Genomic DNA, 17,127 nt, shown 5'->3' with positions numbered 1-17,127 from the left:
TTATTTAGAGATTATAAAAGAAATTTGTCAATAAGGCTTTGATATTCACGAAATAGACCTCGATGGCTGTCAGTTTGCTTGTCAATGTGTACTATACTTTAGGACAACGGAAATAATCGCCAGGCCGAAAAATCGCATTTTTTGTTTTAGACCAAAATCGAAAAACCGATTTTTGTTTTCCATTACCTATCCCTAATACCTACAACACTACAGTGACCTCAAAAAATCAATTTGCCAAAAAATGGAATTTTCTTGAGAACATTTTCTTCCGATCGTTTTTCCAAATTTTCGACGTAGATTATCGCGGCTAGAGTGCATCGATCAAATTAAATCTTTGTACGGCAATGAAGCATCATACTATAGAACTATAAAAACTGGTTTATTGAATTCAATTGTAGCCAAAGCTCGCTCAATAACGAGAGTCGTAGGAGTCATTCACTACGGCCATCGTGCCAAAAAATATCAGCTCTGATAATGCAACGGATAATGCAAGATCGCCATTTTATATACCGTAAGATGGAGGCATCTTTGGGCAGTTCTTCCACCAGCTAACATTCTATATTGCATGAACATCTGGTTGCAAAAATTGGTTTGTTTTCGTTGGATCCCGTGTCGATCGGTGCAAGAAATTTGGAAAAATAACGATCGCGGTGCTTTAAAAGACGTTTATAAGATAGTCCCAGGTGACGAATCATGGAACTATGCGTATGTGCCTGAAAAATACCAGCAATAGCCAGAAGATGCTTTAAATGCGTTAAATCGGAGTTGAAAATGTGCTTTAACAATTGGTTTGAGCAAATAAAAAAGTGTTTAAATCATGCTTCAACGAAATACTGATCGTACGACAACGCATCAACCGGTTTGGTCCAAAGTTTGGTTCCCGTAATATTTTGTCGAAACTTAGATCAAGTTCGAAGATTGGGAAATCATTAACATACAAATCTAAGAATAAAATAAATCTTCAAACATAATACATGATATAGAAAAATCAGCATCACGTTTGGTACCTGTATAAAGAGGAGTTTTTATTCTGTCTTATTATACCCTCCACCATAGTTTGTTTTTCTGTTTGTAAAACATCGGACTAATCATTTGCGACCATATGACGTATATATGTTCTTGATCAGGATAAAATTCTAAAACGATCTACTCATATCCGTCCGTCCGTCTGTTGTAATCACTCTTGTGTCCGCAATAATTGAGATAGAACGCTAAAATTTTGCACCCGAATGTCTTTTTTCCATAGGCAAGTTCGAAGGTGGGCTATTTAGGTCCACCTGATTAAAGTTATTTTGAGGCTTTTAGCTACAGTTTCTGACCGAATTAGGAGAAATTTGACATTTGATGTTCCCAAAGACCACTAAAATTACCACGATAGGTCCACGTTTTGGTGTAGCCCCCATCTAACGGAACCTTCCGATTAAAGGTATTTTGAGTACTTTAGCCAAATTTTCCGTCCGAATTGGCTCCAATTTGACATTAGGAGTTTAAAGGCTCAGTATAATCCCCATATAACGGTACCGCTCAATTTTAGTTATTTTGCAGTTTTATCCCTATTTACATTTTGGTATAGCCCCTTTTTGGATACCTTAAAGTTTTTTTCTGATTAAATTGGCTGTAAGTTGGCATACAGGCTTCCATGGACATAGGTCCACGTTTTTGTATAGTCTCCGTATAAAGGTACTGCCCGATTTCAAGTACCTTGAAGTTTTCATCTACTTTTTATACCCTCCACCATAGTATTGAGGGTATATTAAGTTGTTTTTCCGCTTGTAACGCACTGAAATAATCCCTTGTGACGCTATAAAGTGTATATATCAGAACAAAATTCTTCATGGGGGTAAAATTCTGTCCGTCTGTTGTATCACTCTAGCATCCACATAAATTGAAATAGGACGCTGAAATTTTGGGAAGATACGCCGTTTGTTTACCGGCAGGTCAAGTTCGATGATGGGCTATATCGGTGCAGCCCGATTTCAAATGTTTTGACGTTTTTAGTCACATTTTCAGGCCGAATAAACTATAATTTGACATTTGGGGTTCATAGCGACCAAAAAACTTATATTGCAAAAATTATGGACATAGGTTCATATTTTAGTATAGCCGTAATTTAACATTTGAGGCTCTCAGTGGTCACGAAAGTGCTCCACTAAAAATCGTCTACAGAGGTATCCGTGGTCGAAAAGTTTTTGCACCTATTCTTGTAAATTTGTCAATAGGCGTTTATTTTTAAATGTCATACATATAGGTAATATCCAGATTCCTACACTTAAGATCACCATCGAATTTTTGACACTCCTCTTCTGTGTGCGTTTTCAGTGTTTTCATATTCAACCACCATAGCAAAATTTGATAGTCATTACCTGTTTCATCGAAGTGGTATAGATCTTCCTGTCTTCGAAATGTTGCCTATAAATTCTTTTAAGGTTTTTTTTTCAAACTCTTCAAGTACAGTCTCGATTCACAAGGTTAGTTTAAAGTTTTTAAATTATAAATTCACTTCGTTTTTATACCCTAAGCCTTTAGGCTAAAGAGGGTATATACACTTACATACCAACAAAATGCCTGTTCCAGAACATGCAAGAATCTACAAATTTTTACTACGATAACAATTTTTCCTTTATGTTATCGACAAAAATAGTAAAAATTAGTAGATTCTTGCAGTTCTGGAACAGAACAAAAATGTGCCTTTTCCAAATAACACTGTGCTACAAATGTCGACGAAAAAATATGCAGGGGTTCTCATGCACCAACTCGGTTTTGTTGGAGTCCATGGAAGACGAAAATACCTATAGTTTTTTCAGATAACTTCGTAAAGTGATATTATAATGGCAACGTTGAAAACAATGAATTTCTTGAATTTTTAAATTTACACGGGCATGAATTCTACATTTCACCGCGGGTTTCTATTGTTTTTTCTTTCATTAAACGGGCCGAATGTTACCTTTCAAACAAGTCATATATTAAACCAGTAAAAAATCGTTAAGGCCGGGCCGAACTTTTTATACCCTAAACCGTAAAATATTCTTAATTAAAATGGAATAGTTAGTTTCCTTTCCTGTCCGCAACTTTAGGTGCAACATTTTTCGACCGCGGATAAATTATCTAATTTAATCTAATCTAAGAAATGTGTTGAACTAGGTGAAAGGTACCTGGAATTCAGACGCTGTTTGCCGCCGCCAACTGTTGATCAGACGCTGCCTTAGTTTTCTTGTTTTTTGGTTCGCCCCGCATATTTTATTTTTGCCCCACCCGCCATATCTGATGAGCGTGGAAAAAATAATTCCGCACGGAATTCCGTCCAACATTCTAAATTTCATTGAAATCGGGCATATATAGCGTAATTGGTGCATAAAATATATCAAAACGGACGAAAATATATATGGGAGATATGTATATCCCAATCTGAACCGATTTCGATATATTTTGGCGTATTTATTTGTAGGCCAACTTCATTCCAATTGGGAATGTATAGCGTGTTTGGAGCACTAAAAAACATGAAATCGGACGAAAATATATATGGGAGCTATATCCAAATCTGATCCGATTTCGATATATTTTTGTAGGGAAACTTCTGTCACACATTCCATGTTTCATTCAAATTGGGTATACATATATAGCGTGTTTGGTGCATCAAATACATGACATCGGACGAAAATATATATGGGAACTATATCCAAATCTAAGCCGATTTCGAAATATTTTGGCACATTTATTTGTGGGCCAACTTCCATCACACATTCCAAATTTTATTAATATCGGGTATATAAGCGTGTTTGGTGCATCAAATTCATGGCATCGAACGAAAATATATATGGGAACTGTATCCAAATCTTCCATCATACATTCCATGTTTCGTTCAAATCGGACATATATAGGGTGTTTGGTGCATTAAATATGAAATCGGATTAAAATATATATGGGAGCTATATCCAAATCTGAACCGATTTGAATATAATTTGGCAAATTTCTAGACCAAATTCATTCACACATCCACAATTTGGAGACTTTATCTGTACCCATTCTGTACATATTTGCATACAAAGTTTAAATTTTTGTAGGTACCTCCGATTCTGTTGCTATATCTCCAGGTCAACGCGGATTTTCAAACATTTATATAGCATATGTTACTTTCAGGAGATGTAGTTATATAGTCTGAAAATTTCAGGAAGATCGGTTCGGTGGATTTAGGAACATAAACTTCAAACTAACATACAAACATTGTTCTACTTTATATACACATATGTAATAAATAAAGTAATCTTTACAATAATACAGATCAGCACCTTTTCCAGCCACTTTTAAATTGAGTACTTATTTGTTAAATACCTCTCGCTAATAAAGTGTTCACTTGAGTACCATCCATAGGTGCCTTAAGAAATTATGCAAAGCAAATGTGTATACAAAAAATCAGAATGAACATTAATTTACAAACAAAAACAAACAATCATGTACATACATATTTACATGAATTAGTGTTGTTGCAGATGTAATCCGCTGAGATCTGAATAATGTAAATAAATACACCATTTAAAATAAATAATTAATACAAAAGTAAATATTTGTAATTATATCAATGTGTTCGACGTTTTTGTGTATTCACTCATGCTGATGCTGCCTGCCCTCAAGCCGGAATTATTAAAATAATAATTCAAAGTAATTTAATTTGTTTACGAACAAATGAAACAACTTACCTACCCACACTCTGTGTTTGCACCGAATAATCCTTTTAGATGATTGCTGTCTCGATGGCAAGCAACATAACTAACATATTCTGTATTTTGTTTACAGCATTGCAGGCGCTATGTACTCAAAACTCAACTTCCTAGCCCTAACAGCATTCGTGGAAAGAGGGTAATAACCAGATAAGTCGGACCTCGATAATCGATTTTACCGGATAATGTTATTCCACTGTTTCGCAAATATAAAGAGCAATTACAAATTTAATGTGCAGTTTAATAGGTTGAAACAGTTCTAAAATATTTCATTTGTGCATTGTTTTTATCCATTGAAATTTGGTCAAATGAATTGTAATCCCGCAACATAAATATTTGCACGGCTAATCAGTGTAAAATGAACAAAAAATCAGTGTTTTACTGTCCCGGATAATGTAGGTTTACGAATAATCGAGGTTCAACTGTAATTTGTAAAAAAACATTGAATGTGTTCAACTTTTGTATTAAAAAACGTAGACGACGTATGTCATAGATAAGGTATGGGTGTTAACAAAATTTAATTTTGTTTTTCTTACAAATATGCAAATAACATAGAACGAATTTAAGAAACATTCTGATGACAACTTTTTCGGTATTGCAGACGCCTTGCTTTACCTCATATAAATATTTGCTCTGTTACAGAACCCGCAAGAATCTACTATAATTTAAATGTTGACAATTTCGATTGCTTAAGTCTGGAGTATTCCTCCATTGGATTAACTTCGTCACTACCCTCTTTGCAGAGAATAATGTTTACAAAACACACTGACATCTTGCAAAATTTACTGATCGCTACCAATATCATGATTTCATCCCGGCGAAGGGAATTATCAATTGGCTTTTCAGTTTTTGAAATGATGATTTTTTAGTGAAAACCTGAACTCTTTAAGCATCGAGTATTCTCATTTTAATGAGAATGATGCTCACTTTTCGGTTTTCCCAAGAAACACCAGAACAAAATATTTGCAAGCTGCCAGCACGATTCAACTAAGAAATCATCGATTTCTTTTAAGTTGAAATAACATCAGCACAGTTACCTGCGAGTATGTTGTTGGAATTCTATTTTAAAAAATTCCTTTTCCGCGTGCCTTCGCTGTTTTTTGTTTGTTCTGTTTTAGTTGAAGATTCAATCATATGATTGCTTAAGTCTGGAGTATTCCTCCATTGGCTTAACTTCATCACTACCCTCTTTGCAGAGAGTAATGTTTACAAAACACACTGACAACTTGCAAAATTTACTGATCGCTATCAATATCATGATTTCATCCCGGCAAAGGGAATAATAAATTGGCTTTTCAGTTTTTGAAATGATGATTTTTTAGTGAAAACCTGAACTCTTTAACCCATATCGTACCGAGAAAAAATTTTTATTTATTTTTTTAAAAACAAAGCACTTTTTAGGGTAATTAGGACCCACTGATGTCAAAAATCAACTCAAAAATTTTTTCCGATTTTTCGTTTTCCCGGAAAGTGGTGTTCGAAATTTCGAACACTGGTACTTAAGCTATATGTTTAGAAGTAAAATAAAATTGATTTATTTGCCGTTTTATTGATTTATTTCACAATTTTTGTATGAAAATATGGTTGCAGATTGGTATTGAGACTTCTTTGGACCTACAAAACTTTTCCCCGAAATGTGTCAGCACTGGTCCACGTTTTGGATTGCCCCCCATAGAACGGTACCGCCCGATTTTCGGGAGATCTCAAGGATTTTGCTGAATTATCCTACATAAATGACTGTAAATTTATACATATTTAGTCTTTTTTGAGGTTACTTAACTTTTCTCCAGAAATTTGTCAGCATAGGTCCACGTTTCGTATAGCCTCCGTTGAATTGTACCTAACTATTTTAGGGTATTTCAGGCTTTTAGCCGCACTATCCATTAGAAATGGTTGAAATTTAGTATTTAGCCTTATATGGTGCTATAATAACTTTTCCCGGCAATTTGTCAGTAAATTTCGACGTTTTGATATACCCATCGATATGTAGGTTAAGTACCAGCGTTCGAAATTTCGAACAGTCAAATTTGCACATCTGTAAATTCGCGCTTGCGCATGTAAATCAAGTTTTCTATATTTTGTGTAACGGCTACATATATTAGCAATAATTCCCCATGATTACTTTTTTAATTTCATTTTTTTATAATTTTTTAAAATTAATTTAAAAAGGATCCAAAAATATAGATTTTAAAAACCTACCCTTAACATCGAGGTTGAGGTGGGGATTCAAGGGAACAATTTTTTTTTATTTGCTGACAGATTAGACTTTATACATATACCAAAACTTGTTTAAAATTTAAACTTTTTCATCCATAAATATTTTTTTGAAAAAAGGTGATATTACTGTTCGAAAAATCGAACACCAAGTACGAAATGGGTTAAGCATCCAGTATTCTCATGTTAATGAGAATGATGTTCACTTTTCGGCTTTCCCAAAATTTCTTCTGTTGACAATTTCTACGTTTATAAATTTGTCAAAAAATTAATAAATCTACTACAGATTCTGGAACAGACCAATTATTTTCATTATATCAGTTATCCCATTTTATATTTTACGTATAGATTTGCATATTCGCAACTCAATGAAATCCAAATACAAAAGAATAGCGTTGAAATGCGAATGAAAGCAAAAGTTTGTTTTAACACTTTGTTGCCACTCAAAGACTATGAACGAATTAATGTTAATTTATGAACGTTTTAATTAGTTTATACCTTGCTCTGGCATCACATCCTCTATAACCTCCATGCCGTAGCAGAATCATCAGCATGAACAACATGAATAGCGAGCAGGTCATAACCAACACGTAAACGAGTTAGACTGCCAACTAGAATAATAATAATTTTGCTACATTTCATTTCCACTTCAACTCAACGTATAATAAGGCAACATGAATGGCAACAAAAAGGACTTCTTTCTGTATAATGAAATCAAAAATAGACAACATATTTATACTTCACTTAACAATCAAGAGCAATTTGTATTACAACAAAATAGTACTTTGTATTTTAATTTTCTATAATTTCAAGTAAATACATTTAAAACATTGCAGTGAATAACAAATGAGATGAACATTTATTTGGAAATTGAGGCACTCAATTTATATTTTTACATTATTTACTTGTCATTGGAAAACCAGATCAGTTTTTAAAAACACACAGAAGTGTGTCGCAAAAATCTTTAAAGTGTCTTTTTAAGATTTCTGCATGTATTTTAGAACTAATAATAGAATTTTAAGAAAGATAAAATGGAAAAAGAGTTCGCCCTCCATTTGCTTCAGTAGAGCTGCTCAACTTCTGTCGCTTTGCTAAAATCCAAACCGTTATGCTGGTATTCCATCGAAACTTGGATACAGTTGGCCAAGAAGGTAATCTGACTATATCTTCTCCATATCACTCCTACTATGAAAAACGAATAGAAACACCATAAATTATATTGAAACCATCTATCAGCCGTTTTTGGTTGAATAATGTGACTAAAACCTAGATTTGGGCAATCTAGTTCCTAGTTCACTGTCCTAGTTCCTAAACGTTTGAGTGATTTCATATAAACGAGCGTATTGGAACTGCACAGTGAACTAGATTGTTCAATTCAAGTAAATTGACACAACTACATTTTACTCTACATTTTAGTAAAATACTGAAAATCGGGTGGTATCCGTTATATGGGGACTATATCACAACTTGGTCCTGTATTGAAGAATTTCTGGGGAAATGTTTTGTATCCCAACGAAAACTTAATACTAAATTGAAGCCATTTCGGTTGAATAATGAGTTTAAGACAGCAAATGGGCAACGACACACATCCGTACATCGTTTCCTATGCTCATGAGCATACGGAAGACAGATGTACACGCACACTGTAGGCAAGATTATGTGCCTTCGTTCGGTTGAGGCATTTGTTGTTAACAAAAGCACACTGTTTAGTCTTTACTTGTGAGTGTGCCAGGTGGAGCAATAACGCTAAAACCTTAAAAGTACAGAAATCTGAAAATATTTTTATTGGGAGTTATATCAAAACCTAGACCCATACCCCCAATTCTGAGCAGGGATGTTTTATACTTACAATGCACAGTGGTGCCGTTTCCTTGTAAACGTGGACAAAGATAGAAGGAGTTGGCCTAGGTTGATGATTTTTTGTAGAAGTACTTACGAGGACACAGGAATGAAAAATTCCAGCTTTGGTCCATATCGGTTCAGATCTAGATATAGTCCCATATATGGTAACATAGGGCGCCTTCGCCACTGGGGCGGCTACGCCGATTTTCTCGCAAACTACAAGTGCTAGAAAAAATCCGTTAAAGGCAAAATTGTGAGTTTAATGAAGATGTATCATCTCCCAAAATTAGGCAGTTGTGTCATAGGTATGATAACGGACGCACGGGGTTTGAGTTTTCAGGGTATTGGGAAATATAATTATGATAGGTATGTTTTGTGATATCTTCTTTAACTTTTGTGATATCAAAAACATATTTTATACCGTTAGAAGACAACTACTGAAGAATATAAATACCAATAATTCGCTTGAATAAAGCAATTACAAATGCCAATATATCAATATTATGAAATATATAAGGGGTGGGGCGCCTACGTCATGATAGTGGTGTAGTGGGTTGATGTTAGAAAATTTTCATGTTTCACTTAAATGCTTTATGCCATAAATATACCACACTATTATGCAAAGTTTAAATCAAATATTATCCTAAACGTATCTTGTTTTAGTAATATTATGATTTTTTTTGTTCCTAAATTCAAGGTACCTAGTTCAATTAAATACCAGAATCTTGTTCTTTTGGTGAATTTTAGAATCGTTTTTGATTATTTAATAGAAACCATGCTCCTTTTTCGCATAATATTGTTATATAAGGAAGAAGTATGGTAAATTACAGTTTTAGAGTCCGTTGGAGAATGTCCCATATCGATGGCGAAGCTGCCCCATGGGTGGAGAGGCTTCGCAACTTTTTGGACATTTTGTAAATTCTCAAAAATAATATTTTAAAAACAAAATTATAAAAATTTATATATCAAAATTAATAGTCAAGATATGCTAATATTTTTACCAAAAATAATATTTTAGAAAACTTTAACGATGTCGCTATGAGAACATTTTGAACAAAAACGTGGCAAAGGCGCCCATACCATATATCCTTTCGAGATTTTGCTATATCTGGCTCAATATTAATTGAAAAGACTTCAAATTAAATAAGAGATATTTACTTAGTTCCCTGGACAGTATTACCGATTTTACAAATACCGGTTCAGGATATATCTTTAAATAGTCTTCAGATTTGGATGTACTACCTAAACATATATAACGTTACTGTTGTTATACCCTCCACCATAATATGGAGGGTATAATTAAATTTGTCATTCCGTTTGTAACACAAAATTCTAAGTCGATATAACCATGTCCGTCTGTTGAAATCAAGATACAGCTCGCAATATTTTAGACAGAGCTTTGTAATTTGGTATTGAAGTTTCCATTACTCCTAGGATGTTTGGTATTGCAAATGGGCTATATCAGTCCACGTTTAGTCTTCGTTGGGGGTATAACACTTTCCCCCAGAATTTTGTTGGTATGGGTCCACGCCTTCATATAACCCCCATAGAACGGTACCTCCCGATTTTAGGTATTTTGAAGGTTGTGGCCTCAATATTCCTTCGAAATGGCTGAAATTTGGTATTCATTCTTAGTTGGGGGGTACGAAACTTTCCCCCAGAAATTTGTCGGTACAGATCCACACCTTCATATAGCTCCCAAAGAACGGTACCTCCCGATTTTCGGTATTTTGAAGGTTATGGCCACAATAATAATGGCTGAAACTTGGTATTTACTGAAATATCGGAAAATTGGTATTTAGTCTTCTTTGAGTCTTAAAACATTTCGCCAGAAATTTGTCGGTATAGGTCGACGTTTTGATATAGCCCCCATAGAACGGTACCTCCCGAAGTTAGCCACATTGTTTTGCCGAAATTGCTGAAATTTGGCATTACGTATTCTTCATAAACGAAAGGAAACTAATTGTTAAATTTTGCTTAAAGGGTATAACACGTTCGGCCCGGCCGAACTTAAAGCCGTTACATGTTTTTAATATTACTTCTTTAATAACTTGTCTGGAGTTACCACATAGTAGGTTTGAATTTGAAATAAATTTAATTGAAACCATAGCCATTTTTATACCCTACACCACACTGTGGTAAGGGGTATTATGTCTTTGTGCATTTGTATGTAACATACGAAAGGAAACGAAATAGACCCATAGTTCCTTTTGGGGATATACACATAATCACTTTCTGAGTCGATTTATGCATGTCCGTCCGTCCGTCTGTCCATGTATTTTTATTCGCAACGAACAGGTCGCATTTTTTGTGCGATTCAGCTGAAAATTGGGGACTAAAATTTTTTTAGCCATAGGAAGAACGCTATTGCTTTTGGTGAAAATTGGTTCAGATTTGGATATAGCTCCCATATATATTTTCGCCCGATTTCACGTACTTGCTGCACCAAACACGCTACATACGTCCGATTTCGATGAAATTTGGAATGTGTGACTAAATTGGGTCTAGAAATAAGTGTGCCAAATTATATCGAAATCGGTTCAGATTTGGATATTGCTTCCATACATATATTTTCGCACATACGCTATATATGTCGGATTTCGATGAAATTTGAAATGTGTGACTGAAATTTATCTAGAAATAAATGTGCCAAATTATATCGAAATCGGTTCAGATTTGGATAAGCTCCCATATACATTTTCGCCCGATTTAACGTATTTGCTGCACCAACCACGCTATATAAGTCCAATTTTAATGAAATTTGGAATGTTTGACTGAATTCGGTCCAGAAATAAGTGTCCCAAATTATATCGAAATCCGTTCAGATTTGGATATAGCTCCCATATATATTTTCGGCCGATTTCACGTATTTTCTGTACCCAACACGCTATATATTTCCGATTTCGATGAAATTTGGAATGTGTGCTGCACCAAACACGCTATATAGTCCGATTTCAATGATATTTGGAATGTGTGACTGAATTCGGTCTGGGAATAAATGTGCCAAATTATATCGAAATCGGTTAAGATCTGGATATAGCTCCGATTTATATTTTACATATTCACAGTGGTGTAGGGTATCATATAGTCGGCGGATTTGGTCCGTTCCTTACTGGTTATACTAACGGTTTTCTATTTCGATTTATTTGAAGTGTCTGAAAACATCTGCCAACCAAATCAAAATAAAGCCGTTATCATGATAATTTTAACTTTTTTTTACAACAAGTAAGATCGGCCGGGCCGAAATTGTTAAACCCTCCACCACAAGTTGTATTGAAGTAAAATTGAACAATTAGTTTCCTTTCGTTTATGAAGAAGAGTAAATACCAAATTTCAGAAGCTTTGGTAAGATAATGTGCCTAAAACCTTCAGAATACCGAAAATCAAGAGGGAAGGAAGACGTAGACCTATGAACAATTTGCTATGAGGTTTTATTAAACCCATTTTAATTTTTAAATTTGTTTCAAGGATGCTTTTTCTCCTCATTGGAGTCTGTCTACTACCTTAAAATACGACTATGTACTTCGTACATAAAATGAAAGGTAATGACATATTCTAATGAGTGACGTTTCTATATAGCCCGCCTTTCAGTATCTACGCTAGAGTTATTAAAACTAACACCAACGATAGGATCACGTCCTACTCGTCAAACCCTTTGTACAAAGGTAATACCGTTCCACGAACGTTAAATCAATAAAAATACAGTCCACTGCGATTAGAAAAAATACTTTCACATCGTGTTTTATTTTTCTCTAATTTTCTTTCCATATTGCTACGCAAACATTGGTCCAATCGAGCCGGATTTTACTATCGGTCTCTGCCTTTACAAGGAAAACCCAAAAAACCAGCAAAAAGCAACGACTACGTCGCAGCAACAACAACAAAGGATCTACGATCAACCACATCAATTTATTTTCCAATAAATTGCGATTTTTACCATCACAACAAAGGTATGTACACATTTCATTACTTGAAAAAGTGACATACCAAAATTTACAAGTGTTGTGCATAATTAAAAGTAAAAAACAAAACCGTTTGTCGTTTTACAATAAATATTTAATGTCCGTCCGCCACCTACGATATTGCCGTCGGTAAAATTCATTTAAAAATACCAACAAAACTAAGTGTCAAATCGCCCACTATTTTCTCACATAATAGCAACAATAATCACAGTGATTTTTTATGTTTATTAATTTCCACATTTATTGGTGTTTTCGCACATTTCTTTTATATTTAATATAAATCCATATAGTTATTGTGGTGTTTTCCTTTTATTCTCTTCTTCGTGTTCGCCAAAAACACAAAAATCATCACAACAATAACAATTCTAATATAAAAGAATAAATGTCATTCACTGTCATTACTGCTGATTGTTTCCACCTTTAATTAATACGGGTGGCAGATTTGGCACTTATATACCATTTACACTACGATCGATTGTATTAGGGGTATTCCCGTGTACTAAAAATTAAAATTATTTTCGTAAAGATATTTTAGTGCTGTTTTCTCGTATTTTTTGAGTTGAATCCTTCGGATATTAACTAAAAATAAATTTTATTCGTGTTTTTGACACCGTGCCCCCTACCGTCGGTATTAGTGAAGTGGTTTTGCGAATTTTCAATTTTTTAATATTTTTGGAAATTTGTTTTCGGCAAGTGCTATCTTCGATACATTGCCATAGTTTACGTGTATTATACGATACACTCTAAATATTTTGCGAAATTTAGAATGCACTGAGAGAAAATTGGACTTAGTTTTACATTTTTCTTAAAATTTAAAGAATTTTTTGTGGTTTAATCACGTTAAACCTCAAATATATTGCCGTATCCACGATACATTATGGAAATAGTCTACGACTACTAATAAACTCAGTGTATTTTTCCAATAAAATAATTTTATTTTGAAGCATCACGTGTTTTAAAACTATTTTTTTTAATACTTTAGTGAAAATTTACTACCTTTGTTGGATTTTCGCCTACAATTTTTGACATCACGTGTCATTTCCAAAGTAATAAAATAATTTTCGTGCAATTTTATTGAATTTGTACAACTACGTGCATTATTTAGGAAATTCATTTAGTCTTCGACTACATTTAATTTCTCAATACGACATTTCGTGTCACAAATTATCTTTGTTTTTGACTTTAATCGTGAATTTCATTCAAAATGCCCCTCACTCCTTTAGATTTATTCAACAGAGCTGCTGATGCTTTAGTCAAATTTGATGCCTACTTCAGTTCCCAACGGGACGATGAGCTCGATGTTTATATCTTAGAATTGCTAGGAGCTGAGGCGAGAACATTATGGGAAAAAGTTAAACTACAATCTGATATATGCCTCAATTATCTATATGAAGATAAAAATTCCAATAAGGACAACCTTGTAGCTGTCGACATCAAATTCGATGTCGCATACAAGTGTTTTATGAATGTTTTATCGTCCATTAATAGAAAGTTAGGTGTACTCCGGACCTCGTCTCAGTCGCCTACTTTCACTTCTCCAAAATCTCATATAGATAAACCTACAGTACCACGTTCTGAAGATACAACGACCATTTCCGATGTTTCACATCGATTGACACCTTCAAATAACACATCCTTCACATCCTGTGGAGATGTTAATGCTGGTCACAGACTTAATTTACCTCCCTGTGACATTGAAGTGTTTAATGGCGATTTTCTCTCCTGGCCTACGTTCAGGGATTTATTTTCTGCCCTCTATATAAACAACAGCGGCATAAGTGATATAGAACGCTTATGTCATTTAAAGAAAAAGACCAGTGGTGATGCCCATGAAATAGTGGCTAAGTTTTCGCTTACCCACACAAATTTTAGTCTGGCGTGGAATGCTTTGCAACAAACTTACGACAATCCACGTATTTTGGTGAACCACCAACTAAAACGCCTCTTTGACCTACCAGTTTTAGAAGAGGAAACTAGTTTAGGGTTGAAGACTTTGCAAAGAGGCATAAACGGGTGTATTTCGTCCATGTCTAATTATGACGTGCCGACAGAAGACTGGGATCCAATTCTAGGTTTCCTTTGTCTTCAGAGATTACCTAAACACTGCGTTGTGCTATGGGAACAATGCATTAAAAACAAGTCTGCATTGTCCTCGTGGGCAGATTTGGATCAATTTCTCACGGAAAGAATCCAAACTCTGACCTGCTTACGTGATATTAGGGGCATAGACTACGTCGAACCTCTAAATCACAATAAAAGACTTTCCCATTCCACGAATGGTGGAAGCATTAAAACATCTGTGGCCACGCCACAAAGCACACCTCGTTCTTCGCGGTATTCTCGCGCACCCTCGCCTAAATCATGTGCTCTTTGTTCACGACAAAGACATCATCTTAGGGTTTGTCAAAAATTCCTTAGATTTTCAGTTCCTGAAAGGATAAGTGCAGTTAAGAAACATTACTGTTGTCTTAACTGTTTGTCTCACGGACACAAGGCTTCACACTGTAATAGTGTACATAATTGTGCTATATGCAACAAAAGGCATCACACCCTGTTACATAGGGAGGTCTCAACACTTCACACGTCTCCGACGTCACCTGTTTCCAGGAGTTTAGTTGCAGTATGTTCCCCTTCTACCTCTACAGTTCTTTCATCTGGGTCTACTACGAGACAGGTATTCCATACCACTCAGAATAGGGAAATATTGTTAGGCACGGCTATGGTCCATATTGTGCACCAAGGTACTACGTACCCAGCCAGAGCTTTAATTGATCCTGCTTCTGAATCATCTTTCATTTCTGAAAATATGCAGAGTAGAATAGGTATTGCCACAAATGCAGTTAGAGCCTCTATTTTGGGTGTGAGTAGGTCAGTTTCTGTCATTTCTGACAAAGAATGTTCCATTCATATTGTGTCTCCTTTGGACGCTACGCATTCAATGGACACAACTGCTCTTGTCGTCCCGACCATTGCAGATAATCTGCCCTCCTGTTCCATCCCAACTGACACTCTACCACAATTGCCAAATCTACGTTTGGCGGACCCCGATCCATTCTTTTCCCATTCTGTTGACCTTCTTCTTGGTGCAGATCTTTATCCGAAGATTCTGGCACAGGGTTCTCATACTAAGATATTAGGTTCGTTGATAGCGCAAAGTACAGTCTTCGGCTGGATCCTTACAGGTCCAATGCCATCCACCCATACGGGGCCTTCTATTTAGGGATTCTCCTTGAAATAGTTAGGATAGAAGACTGGGGACATTGAGTCTTTGGGCTCCAATTTATCCATACGGACGCTATTGACAGTCATGCACTTAACCTTCGGTGGTGTATGTGTTGACGGGTTAGTAAGCCATGCTAGGTTAGTTTTCCCACGGAAAACAGAGATTACATCGCCTACACTTCTCCACCACTTGCTACGCAAGTTTTGGTTCTACGACCATCTACTTAAACTTTGGCCCTACGGCCGTCTATCTTATTGGTTTTAATGGGCACATCCCAAAATGTTCATTAGGCATTTGATTGAAATTTTGATTAATAAAGAGTCCTAAAATATTCCGTCACTGGATATTTCATTCAAGCTCCTCCGGGGCAAAAATATTTATCTATGTTCGAAAGAGGGTATCAATACTGATACTGAAAACGAAATTTAATCCCGACGGCACTCAAACATCCATATTCCCACTCCCACGGAGTTAATTAATAATAGACCATGTTTCGAGGCGTCTACGCGACCTCACTACTTTTTCGTGTTATTGAAAAAATATAGCTTTGATGGCCGTGTTAGAGCCGCGAAGCATCGGGCTATATATATGTAAAACGACCAATGGTTAAGAGGTCCTTCTGACCTAAAAGTTTGTTTTATTGTTTAATTCTCGCTTCCTCTCCATTTTTCATATGACTTGGAAAATTTCGAATGATGGTTGCGACGATGGTGTGAGGATGACGTCCCCATGCACGACAAGGAACAACAAGCTGATTAAAAAGCCACTCCACATGAAGCCTACGGCAAAAAGGACAGCTGGTACTGTACCTCCTTCGGAGAATACAGTCCTATTTTTATACAAATTAATTTCGCCCTCGGCGACTCCTCGGAGTTCCTCCAGGAGAAACTTGTGGTCTCGCCACGTAAATCTGTAAGAGGTGGTCTTCAATCACCTTTTACAATCTTTACATGATGATCAAGGTCTCCACGAGGCATTGCACGATCGTGCCCCACGGGCACACGAATGTAAAGTACTTTTTTAAATAACTAACATTTAATTTTGCAACATAGCTGGATATTGCAAGGCCGGCGGAATGAACAATTTGCTATGAGGTTTTATTAAACCCATTTTAATTTTTAAATTTGTTTCAAGGATGCTTTTTCTCCTCATTGGAGTCTGTCTACTACCT

This window comes from Musca autumnalis, unplaced genomic scaffold, assembly GCF_047663935.1.
Source record: "Musca autumnalis isolate F117 unplaced genomic scaffold, ASM4766393v1 scaffold_2, whole genome shotgun sequence".
Classification (NCBI taxonomy): Eukaryota; Metazoa; Arthropoda; class Insecta; order Diptera; family Muscidae; genus Musca; species Musca autumnalis.
The sequence above is the reverse complement of the archived record's forward strand: the minus strand, read 5'-3'. Positions refer to the sequence as shown.